Here is a 13,037-nt window from a genome sequence, read left to right on the forward strand (position 1 = left end):
ACTAACACACCCTGCATCATTAACATACAAGAGAATACTGAGGTGCAATGTGCAAAATAAATGGCTAAGTAAGAGATGTTACGAAGTTTGGGAACCCAGATAGAATACGCCTCTGTCTCCTCGGTATGAGTGGAGACATGGTACTTTTTGTTGTCACTAATTCTTCTAAAGTGTTTTTATTTTTTTGAGCTGACATGAACGTACTAAAAAATTTTACTGGGGTAATACTAAATGATTACGTTCATCTGAGAGAAATCCTAATAATCGCAGTTTCAAAGCTATCTCGTTTAATAGTTTAAATGCTATTCACACACACACACACACACACACACACACACACACACACACACACACACACACACACACACACACACACTTCTACTGTTGACTAAGGAGGCTCTAGAAAGATTAAATACTGAAGTTTAAACATTGCATTTAACCTTTATCTGCGGAAGGATCATCTCAACTCACTAAAATCGTCTAGCGGTAGCAAAAATAAAATATTCAAGTTCTGCATATCGGTCAAAGTTAGAGGAATGACGGGGTTAGGGGATCGAAAGGGAGGTGAAGGTGGATGAACCTGAGAGACTTCGGAACACCCTTTTCTTAGATATTTATTATGCATATTACAGTTTGATATATTCTTTCAATGTCAGTTTTACCTTGGTTTCGGCAAACGTTTCCTCAGTAAAGTACGAGAGAATAAAAAGGTGTTATATGCAGGATAAATTGCCGAGGAAGAGGGACTGCGAAATCTCCTCTGCCACTTAAAATATTGGCCAAAATGTATAGCCTAGGATTGAGTGTATTCATGTTCAGAGCAACCAAGGGGAAAGTTGGCACCAATATACCTTCCTCCAGCCACGCATATAAACACACACAAAAAAGAAGTGTGGACAGTTTTCGAACATGATGATATTCACACACACACACACACACACACACACACACACACACACACACACACACACACACTAATACATGCTAATATCACCTGCGTTCGGAAAGGCACACTTTTATATACATGTAAAAATTAATGCTTGGTTATCAATTAATCAGATTTTCAGTTAAGAACATTTTCATGTTTTCTTACTCACTGATTAATTTCATTGACAATGAACATGCGTACATTATATACGGCAATTACGTACACACAGACACACAGTATACATATATACATACACACACACACACACACACACACACACACACACACACACACATATATATATATATATATATATATATATACAGTATATATATATATATATATATATATATATATATATCATCGTAATCACCATCAACCCTCCTCTTTTTCAAACCTACATGGTGTTAGAATTTGCATGGTCTGCGTACACTTACACGTATACTCCTGTTTGTTTTGTGTTTGCAGACTCATCTACATTCATATCAGTACAAGAACAAACATTCGGTTATGCATAAATGTGAATGTCTAATACATATGCAAAATTTCAAAGACATACTGTTATATGCACTGAAAGACATTCAGTTGAATGATTTTTTGTGCGTTGCATATATCAGTAAAAGTGAGGGACAGTTATAGCTATATGGTTGTGTATGTGTGAGTCAATGATCCCCCCCCCCCTTTTGGGGGGCATGTGTTTATAAATATGAAATGAGTGAATATGTTGAATTTTCTGGCGTATATATATGTGTGTATGCGTATGAGCCAATGAGCGAGCGGGTGAGTTTTTTGTGTTTATATTTGTGCATTTTTTTTTTTTTTTTTTTTTTTTGCCTGTCCTTTTTTTCGGTGGTGGCTGGGACGAGAGTGAGGGTAAATAAGGGGGCGGCAGGTGAGCTTCCATAAATACCACCAAAACATCCCAGGGTGTCGTGTGAGGGGGCCTCGTCATGGATGGGGAGGGGTAGGCGGAGGAAGAGGGAAGGGGAAAGAGAGGGAGGGGTGGGGAAATGGATCAGAGAGGGGAAAGGGAGGAAAGGGAAGTGAGTGGGAGGCGAGGGAAGATAGGGAAGAAAGAGAGAGGGTAGGGAAAGGGATCTGAGAGGGGGGAGGGAAAGGAGCTCAGACGGAGGGGGGGAGAAGGATGAGAGGGGGGGAGGGAGGGGGGTGAGAGGGAGGGCAAGGGAAGGAAGCTAAGTGATAGGAGGAGGGAAGGAGGCTGACAGGGAGGGGAAGAGAAGGGAGCTGAGAGGGAAGGAGAGTGAAGGAGGGGACTGAGAGGGAGGGAGAGGAAGGAGGGGGCTGGAAGGGAAGGGTAGAGAAGGAAGGGGTTGAGAGAGTGGGGAAGAGAAGGGAACTGAGAAGAAGGGGAAGAAAGGGAGGCTGAAAGGGAGAGCGAGGAAAGAAAGGGAGGCTGAGAGGGAGAGCGAGGGAAGAGAGGGAATGATAAAAGGGAAGAGGGAAGGAAGACAGGAGGAGGAGAAGAGACAGGTTGCAAGGGATGTGAGAAGGTAGAGGTTGGGAAGAAAAGGGAGGGGTGAGGAAAGAGAGGGTTGATGGAGTAGAGATGAGGGTAGGAGAAGGTGAAGTGGGTGCTGGGAAGGTGAGGGGATTGGGAAGGGAATGGAGAGGAAATGGACGTACGAGAGAGAGGAGAAAGGTTGAAACTGGGAAAGACTATAGGGTAGAACTAGGGATGGAGAAGGTGAAAGAAGTGAGGAGATTGGAGAGAAGAGGGTGAGGAAGGAGTAAGGGTAAGAAAGTTGCGAGGTTTAGGAAAATGTGGGGGTGGAATGGGGAGGGTGAGAGGGGAGATGAAACAAAATGGGAGAGAAACTGTGAGGGGACTGGAAAGGTAGGGAGAGGAAGCAAGATCGAGAGAGAGAAGAGGGAGATAGAAGACGGAAAGGTAGGCACAGAAGACGGAGATGGGGTTAGGAGGGGACTGTGAAAAAGAGACGTGCAATGAGCTAAGGCAAGAAGCGGAGGTTAGTGGAAGGATAAAGTATTTAAGAAAGAATGAGAGGGGCGGAGGCTGGTAGAGGAAGACAAAGGGAAGACTAAGGAAGGCTAAAGAGTTAGAGAATGAGGAAAAGGAAGGGAAATGGGTTGAAGGTGGAGGTGCGTGGCTATGATGAGAGTGTGATTGAAGGAGAGAGGGGGAGAATGAGGGGATATAGAGGAAGAAAATGCTGGTAGAGGGAGGGTAGGGGGAGGAGGGAAGAGGGGACACGGATGTAAAGTGTGGAGGCAAGGAGTGGGAGAGATAAAGGCATAGGACATGGAGATGATAAGAAGTGAAAATGAAGGAAGGGGAATGGGAGGGGATGATGGTTATAAAAAAAGTCGCGGTGCACGTCTCTGAGGTTGCCATTATCGTGCTCTGGCAACCTACCTGTCAATAATGCGTCCGATTTCGTATCATATTATACACAAATCATATCAATATGCACGGACATATTATACATGAATATTATTATAGAGCTTTTCCACGTGACGTCACGAGTCATGTGATTTTTGTTTACGGTGCCAAGCCACAGTGGACGCGAAATTGTCGGACGTCTAGAGAGAGAATTGCAGAATCCACAATGGTACTCCACTGTTGTGCTTTCAGCTGTAAGACAAGGCAGAAAACTGGAAGTGGGGTACACTTCTACTGGTTTCTAGCCATTGAGGAAAGGCGACAGAAGTGGAGAGCTATCGTGAAGAGGAAGAATTGGCAGCCGACGGCCTACTCCAGCCTCTGTAGCATGCATTTCATATCAGGGAAGCCGATGATTTGTGAGTAGATACGGGCATATTTACTATTCTTAGCAGTTGTAGGTGTCATGGGATATCCTAATTATGTTAATGTCACACCACAAGACCCACACGGCCATGTGTGTTCGTGGGAAAAGAGGAGGAGGGTCCATTTCACAGGCCTTGTTTTGTGATTATTCCAGAGTATCACCCAAGCCAAAGCGGACATAGTGTAGTAATTTATAGAGAAGTTTTGTTGTTTAGTTGTCACTCTCGATTTCTTGTTGTAGGAATTAAAGATGAATACAGTGAGTTGATCTTAATTTATTATCTTCAGAGAAAATCTAAGTTGAGCAGGGTATGTCTTACAGAGACAATATATTAAGTCTAGTTGGGCCCCTCTTTCTTGTTCACTCTCTCCACTACCTGTCGGTTCTATGGCCTGTCTCCTTCAGAGCTCTGCTTCCTAAATTCTGGTTGTCGCCGGTCGTGTTACGTGTGTTACACTGTGGTCGGAAAGTTCCAGAAATCTGTGTGTGAGTATGTGTGTATGGTCACTAGGCTTTGTTCGCATGCCATCTCGCTGACACACTACCTATATCATCCCCTGACTTGCCACTTCCTGTGTATGGTCAACATTTCCTCAGTTAACTTGCAAGATCATTTCCCTTTCCCAGGCTTGCGTGGAGCTCCGTCTATCTATCTATTTATCTGTCTATCTATTATGATTTGTAATTATAATATGGATTCATAACAATAGCAGTGATGATCAAGAATGTTAGATGCTTAAGTAAAACCAATTAAATTAAAGGTTAGGTCATATTTAAAGTTAGGTTATATTAGGTAAGGAGGTTAGGTTAGGTTACATTAGGTTAAAGCTAATGTTTTTATATTTTCAATGTTTTTCAGTGTGATTCATTTGAAACTGATATTTATGGTGGATGATTTTAATAATAGTGCAGTACAGAATATTGTTCAACACTTCAGCATAAAACTGTTATATACCACTGTGAGCCTGTGTGCTAAACAATGTTTCAGTTACAACTGAAGCACAATTACTAGTACTACTATTTATAATTTTCTATTTTATTTGGAAATGAATGTTGCTTCACAGAAAGCAAAACTGTCAATACATACACCAATTAAATATACATTTTTCACATAGTACAAAAATACTTTAATTACAAATAATAAGGGGATAAATTATGTACTTATATCAACAGCCCCCTATATTTATCCTTTACCAGGTATGTAGCTAACAAGATTATTTTGTTAATATAAAATGTAAAATCATTAAGACTATGTTGCTGAAGTTTTTTAGTTTTATGCTGTGATATTTATCAGCATGAAATGAATGACCTTAGTTTAAATTTGTGCCAGTGATATGTTTTAGTTGTAATGTAAAAGTTAACTTCAAGAGTAATTTTGACAGTTTTGGTATATACTATCAATTATGCATTTTATGTAAAACTACGTTAAACATACAGTATATAGGCCGTGTGTATGTATCTAGGCCTATAATTACTGAAATTTCCAAAATAAGTATTTTTTTGGGTAAATTTTCAGAATTACACCCAGATCACTTTGAAGCTTAAAATTTTCAATTTTTAATGTTTTATAGTGTGATTAACTTGACTCTAACATTCATTTCTGCCGGAAATTACTTTTTTTTTTTTATTCCAAACCAAGCTAACCCAACCAACCTAACCTAACCTAACCTGACTTGAAGATTAAGAAGGGAGGATAACTGCAGTAGGCCAATAGGCCCACGCAAGACAGCTCGCACAAGAGTTAGACTAATTTACCCTGCCTACAATAGCCCATGCAGGCCCATTCTAGGCAGCTTTTACAGGAGTGTGACTACAAGAATGACAAATTTTGTATGCAACCCATACCTGTCATACGCATATCTAGCCTATGCTTGAAACTTTCTAAATAGGGAGCAGCAACTAGTGTACATCACTGAGAAACCTGTCCCATTCATCAACTACTCGATTCCCAGTTAGTGTATACAATCCCTCCCCCCTTGGCCCCAAGTCAATAATTTACTGATTACCAAGACGATTTACATGTACCATATGTCAGTTCCAGCTATCTACATTGCATTTATACAATATGACATGTCTATTTACCTTGAAGGATGCCCTAGTGAACTTTGATAGAGTGTTTACCAAATAGTGACAGAGATCGCCATATCTGAGATCTGATTTCGGTTCTCAGTCCTTGAAACTCATGAATTTCTTCCTAGAGATGGTGTAAGGATCTAACCCCAAACAATTTATCATGTTCCTGTACAGAACTTGGTGGCATTGACTCAGATTACTGCATGAATCTGATAGTTTCATCTCTGACAGCCTTGTCTGGACAGCCATTACTGCGAGGAGTTTGCCGTCCAATATGGAGTCGTAAACAAAACCACGTGATTTCTGTGACGTCACTGGAAAAGGTCTTTACACAAACGTATTATACACAAATCACATGCGTGTCATATTATACATGAAATTGGAAGCATAGTTGACAGGTAGGTTGCCAGGACACGATAATGACATCAGAGTCGTTCGCCGTGACTATAGGTTAGGGAGATGGAAGAAGTGGGGAGGGTGAGAGAAAGGTTGAGAATTTAGTCGTAGCAAAATTAAAAGAGGAGGAAATGGAGGTGATATCGAGGGATGAAGAGACAGAGGAAGGGGAAAGGGAAAAGGTGTGGGTAAGGGAGGGTAAAGAGAGTGCAGAGGGGCCAGAGTTGGCGGGAGGGGAAGGTAAATGAATATGAAGGGATGGAGAAATAAAGAAAGGAAGGAATGTGTGGCTGGGTTAGGGGTGTATTGACATAAAGGCATAAGAAGGGTGTAGGAATAGTGTGAAAAGTCTTAGGGAACAGGGAAACGGTTCCGATGAAGATGAAGATATAGCATGTGGAAGAAGATATATGCATGGGGGGGATAAGTGGAGGACTGCGCAGATGTAGGTGAAGGTGGATGTGGGTATGTGGGTTTAGGCCCAACGGTAGATGTGGAAGTAAATGTAGTTATGAGTGTGCGTGAAGGTGTGTGTGGACATGGATGAATAGATACGTATGGTGTTTGAGGAGGTAAAATGTGAGGCAATTTTGTGCTCCTGCTGACATGTACCCTCGCTTCAACAAGGCATAAGAGGAGCAGAAACTAGAGTGACAGAAAAAACAGCGTTGTGGAGCGTGTAGGTGGATTGTGGTGGACGTATACCGACGCTCTGCGGACGGACAGTGCAGCAGTAAGAAAATAACAGAGGAAGAAAAAAAAGCAGAGAGAAAGTGGGACATTATGAGAGAGAGAGAGAGAGAGAGAGAGAGAGTGTGTGTGTGTGTGTGTGTGTGTGTGTGTGTGTGTATGTGTGTGTGTATGTGCGTGTGTGTGTCGGTGGGTGGGCTGTGGGGTGTATTAGAGTGTGCTGTGAGAGCAGAGCACCCCAGACTGATTGTTTACACACACGCACAATGACAGTCCATCGTCTATCACATTTACACTCATCGTCATCCCATCCTTTCTCTCGCTTCTCTTCTCCTTGTCCTCCTTCTCTTCTCCTCTACTCTCCTTCCTCTCGCCTTTCTCACATTTCCTCTCCACTTCCTCCTCCTCTCACTCTCCTCTCCGTCGCCCTGTTTTCCTCTCCTCTCCGTTGTCACACACTCTTTGCCTCTTTCATCTCACTCTGTTATCTTGTTTTTTTTTGCTTTTTCATGGAGGGAACAATTTGCGGGCTCCTGGCTTTTGGTTCCGTCTTCTTTGCATTAAAAAAATAAAAAACTTCTCTGCCCTTTATTTTCCTCTACATTCTCCTTTCTCTCATTCTTCTTATCTCTATTCTCCTTTTGTCTCCATTCTCTCCTGTGTCTTCTCACTCTTGTCTCCTATTGAAGAACTTCATTCTGCGGTGTACTTGCGTGTGCGCGTGCTTACTTTGTTGGTGTTATTGATGTTGTTTTTCCTCTCTGAAACAAGCTTTGAATTTAATACTTGTACAACGTCACTCCCATTTTACATTCAGGCCTGTTTTATTTTCAGATTATGTATGAGTGATATTTAGTGTTCAAGTCTATTTTGTACAAGAATTTGCGATTTCGTTTTCCCTCTGACTATTTGCAGTCTTTTATCATCTCTGCACCCTCACTCAAAACCATCTTAATCCTGACACCCTGGCGGCACACTACCACAAACATTTCAACCTCCCTCTTCGATATCACATCTCAATTTTTTTTTTTTTTTTAGTTCAGCCACCACGTCCCACGTCCCCAGTCGCTCTCAAACTCCCCCTGCCCCTCCATCCTACATACTCCCACCCTCTACCCTATCGATCCTCTGCAATTACCCACACTCTTCAGTTCATCCACACTCTAAAACCCACCCACAGTTTACACACTACCTCAGACACTGTCCAACACTCTTTCAACCTTCTTCCGTCCCCCCAACCCACCCACACACACAGACACACCCACACTCCACCATACCCACCAACCATAACCTACCTACACTGTTCACGTCACTTGCACTCCATATCTACCCACACTAAACACAACCCACACTCTCTGTCCCACAAATACTTTCAAGTACTCCAACTTACGCACTCACTTCAGCCTACCCTTACCGTTCAGATCACCTATACTATTAAAATTCATCCCATAATCTGCATATCATCCACACTTTCCCGTCCACCAACTCCCTCCTCCCACCCCTCTCTCTCCCTCATTCTAAATACCCACCAAGCACTCATTCCACTCCAATACTCACTATCGACACTCTCCAACTTTCCCACATTCTCTATTTACTACGAAGATCTCATGCTGTACACTACCCAGACTTTCAGTCCTACCAACCCACTCTTTTATACCAACAATCTCCCTCTTACCAATACTCTCCACTTACTTTGATCGTCCACCAAACATCCATTTCATTGCTCCACTTTTCACCCCATCCCCACCATGCCAATCTCCTTCATGGTTCCCAGACCACTTTTCCACTCTCAAGACGCAATTCGCCCACTTAATCCGCCCATTGACGCCCTGTACATGGCACAATCCCACCTACACCCACTACTACTCGTACTCCACCCATTCCGTCACCCACAATCGTTCAACCTCAGTCTCGTCATCCTTTGTCGCTTATCCATCTACATTTTCTTTATATACCGTCACTCTGATTAGGCCACACATCTCCCCTCACCCACCTATACTCTACCCACCCCATTCTTCATCCATCCGTACCACCCCTTACCCACTTCACTCATCGCCCACCCGCCAGTAACTATCCCTCACCCGCTTATACTCTATCCACTCCTCATCCACCCATACTCCAACCGTCCCTTCCATCCATACCATCCCTCACCTATACATACCCTTCCCATACCTTCTCACATCCACTCCTCATCAACTCCAGCCATACCCTACCCACCAAACCCTTCACCCACTCCTCACCAGCCTCATCCCTCACCCATCCATTCCCTCCCCAAGAAACCCTTCACCCACACCTTACCCATTAAACCCCTCACCCCATCCCTTACCCATCCCATCCCTCTCCCACCCACATCCAACCCAACTCATCCCTCACTCAATCACACCCTTCCTTTTGCTCACTCATATCTCAGTAACCACATCTCACATTCACTCATATCCCACCCACCCCACCTCTCACCCACCAAGCCCCTCTCCCCACCCCCCTCCACCCTGCCAGTGTGGGTGGGTGGGGGGCGCCTCTCCCCACATGCCCGGAGCAAAAACTGTCCGGGCTGCCTTCGTGGCCACCCCCAGATAATTTTAGACACCTAGCTATGAGTGAGGTGCGGGAAGGGAAGGGTGGAGGTGGATGTGAGGGGGAGAAAAGGAGAGGGAGGGGTAGAGTTGGAGGTGAAGGGGAGACGAACGGAGACGGAGGGGAGAAGAGAGAGAGAGGAGAAGGGAAAGGGGGGAAAAGAAGAAGAGGTGGAGGGATATGAAGAGGGAGGGAGCGGGAAGGGGAAGGAAAGGGAGAGAGGGGGAGGGATATGAAGATGGAGGGAGAGGGAAGGGGAAGGAAAGGGAGAGAGGAGGAGAGGAAGAGTAAAGAAAGTAAAAGTGAGGGAATGGCGGTGAAAGGGGAAAAGGAGAGCAAGGGAAAAAGAAAATAAACGGAAAGGGAGAGTAAAGGAAGAGGGGGGAGAAGAGAAGGGAATGGGAGGGCGAAGAGAAGTGCGAGGGAAGAAAAGAGACATAGGAGAGACAGAGGGAGAAGGACGGGGAGAAGAGGGAGAAGGACGGAGAGAAGAGGGAGAAAACAGAAGAATGTGGTACCTAGAAGAGGACATGATGAAGGAGAGAGACGAGGGAGAAATGCAAAAGAGATGATCATAATAACGTGAGGGAAGGAGAGAAAGAGGCAACAGAGAAAATAGAAGGAAGAGTCGAGTAGGAGACACAGATGAAAAGGGAGGAGAGGAGTGACAGGATGAAGATGGGAGGGATGGGAGAGAAAGTGGTTAAGGAGAGAGATGAGGAAGGAAAAATAGAAGGGAAGAGGAAAAAACGAGGAAGATAAAATATGACAAAGGAGAAAAGATGGAAGAAGTTAAAAAATGACAAAAAGGTGAGAAGGGGATTGAGAGAGAGAGAGAGAGAGAGAGAGAGAGAGAGAGAGAGAGAGAGAGAGAGAGAGAGAGAGAGAGAGAGAGAATCTTGATAGGAAGGTTATGAGGAGAAGAAAAGAGGGAAGAATTATTGGAGAGAAGGGAAAATTATGAGGGGAAAAGAGGAGGGAAGCTGTGAGGCAAGATGGACAAAAGAAGGGGAGAAACTGGGGTGAGGGGGAGTTCCAGGAAGACAAGAGGAGAGAGTGAGTTCCTGGTAGGTGGGAGGGATTGAAGGATACTTGTGTATATATATATATATATATATATATATATATAAAGAGAGAGAGAGAGAATGGATAGAAAAACTGAGGAGAATGAGAGGAAAAGAGGGGAAGAGCGAGGTACGGGAAGAGAAGAAGAAAGAGGATGAAAGAGGGGAAGAAAGGGAGGAGAAGAGAGGAAAAGAAAAATGAGAAGAGGATACAGGGAAGAGAGGAGGGATAGGCATGAGAGAAGAGAATGAAAGTCACGAAATGGGAAGAATGAGATGAGAGAGAATCAGAGAAAAGGAGAGAAAGAGTGTGAGGGATGACTAGGAGTGGAAAGAGAAAGGAGAAGAATAAAGTGGGGGAAGGAGGAAGAATGAGACAGGGATATTAGAATGGAGAGAAAAAAAATATAGTAAGGGGAAAGGGAGGGAAGGATAAGAGAGTGGAGAATGAGAGGAGAAAAGTGAAAATGAAGGAGATAGATAAAAATGGCAAATGGGGAAGGGATAAGGCAGAAGAAAGGGAAATCAGAGGAGAGCAGGTTGGAGGAGAGGAGAGAAAGAAGAGAAGAGCAAGTTGGAGTAGAGATGGCAAGAAGGAAGAGGAGAGGAAGTGAGAGAGAGAATAGAAAAAATTAAAGAAGATGTAGGGACAGGAAGAGGGGAGTTTGGGAGACAAAGAATAATGATGAAGGAAAAAAACAGAAGAAAGAAAGAAGGGGAAAAGTTTTTGCAAAAGAGGCAGAGGTTGGTGGAGAAAGGGGGAGGTTAAGAAAAAGAAGAGTGGGCGTTACTCCGAGTTAGGAAAGAGGAAAATGAAAACAGTGGGATTGGCTGGAAAATGAGGAAAACGACAGAAAAGACAGATGGATAGAGATAGGTTGACTGACAGATACACAAAAGTGTACTGAAGTATAAATATAAATAAATTAATAGATAAAATTATATATATATATATATATATATATATATATATATATATATATATATATATATATATATATATATATATGAGAGAGAGAACATGATAAACATTGGCCATTCGTCTCCACCCTTTGCCGCTGACTACAGTCTTACCCTCCTGCCTGTTTGCAACTCCCCCCACCCACCCCACCCACAAACACACACACACACACACACACATCACTGTACTTCACAACAACCCCACTTCACTGTCTTGTTCCAGTAATGTTTCAGCTAACGGTTTGGCTGGTAAGGCATCAGGAGCAAACAAGGATTCATTAAATCGCACTAAACTCACCCACAATGCCAAATATTCAAATCTTTTAGGCCTGAGTCGCTAAGGGTTTAACAAGCCGAGAGGAGACCGTCAGCAGTTTGTTCAATAGCTGGAAACTTTAAGATGCGAAAGTGTACTTTTTGTCACTATGTTGCTTAATATCGGAAAAAATTGCACCTCTATATTATATAGTTTTGCGTTTTTTTTAACGCGTGAGTCAAAAACGCAGCAATTAATTGCTCGTTGTCTAATAAGGTGTGAGCGGAATCATATGCAACATCCGATCAAATGCCCAGGGAGATTCGAAGCACTGAGGGAAAATGAGAAATCTGAGTTATCCTTTCGAAGCAGATTCACTCTGGTAACCGATCATAGGTTCGCTGTTCCGGTTCATTCCTCCGTCCGAGGATCGAAGCATCAGCACCGGCTGAAGTCTGCGTGATTGTCGTGCACTGGCAACCAACCTTGTTCCTTAATGGAGATATTAAAGTTCTTCAGAAGATAATTCACAACTTGATTTATTGTTCTTACGCGCGGTAAACGAATGCTTTATTATTATTATACCCAATAATCAGTTAGTGCGAGGTGGAAATGTTTACACTGAAGTTTTATGACCACGAATTCACTTCAATGCAGTTACCTGGTGTGTCGAATATAAGTTATCATTGTACTCTTTTCTTATGAGATATGAGATGGAGGGATGGAGTTGAGTGGTATATGAGATACGGGTATGTGGGTTGGGGGGATGGCAGCGAAATGGCACGGGACAGGCCGACATGAAAGCATTTGTTTCTGGTCACCCCCTACGGGATTTTTGGCGCAATTATGTGTAAACGACAGTGAATCATCATAAAGCCTACCACCATACGCCTGAAATGGAAGGTGTACTGTAGATGTGGTCCAAGACAGTATGAAGGTTTAAAAGGGTTGAGGATGAGAATGATGTTCTGGTAATACTGCGGGTAGTAAGGCGAGTTGGGTCCGTATGAACGTGATGCAACCTGTGTTAGTACTTACAAAATCGAGCTAAGAGCGGAGTTGATGGTGTTACTGGTGGCCTGTAATCAGCGTGTGACATCTTAGAAGTTTTCGGTAACAATAATTTTCCAGCAGGAACAGAGTGGTATAGTCTTTTTGCTACAACATAAACTATCAGCTTCCTTCATACTTTTTTTTTTCTTTTTTTTTTTTTTAAATACTCGACCTCCCTCCCTACTCTTCCTCCGCTTCCTTCTTCCTCCTCTCCACTCCTAATCCTCCTTCATCTACTTTACTTCCCAAGCCTC

Source organism: Coenobita brevimanus, chromosome 94, assembly GCF_032717465.1.
Source record: "Coenobita brevimanus isolate Jiangsu-jjx chromosome 94, ASM3271746v2, whole genome shotgun sequence".
In the NCBI taxonomy this organism is placed as follows: domain Eukaryota; kingdom Metazoa; phylum Arthropoda; class Malacostraca; order Decapoda; family Coenobitidae; genus Coenobita; species Coenobita brevimanus.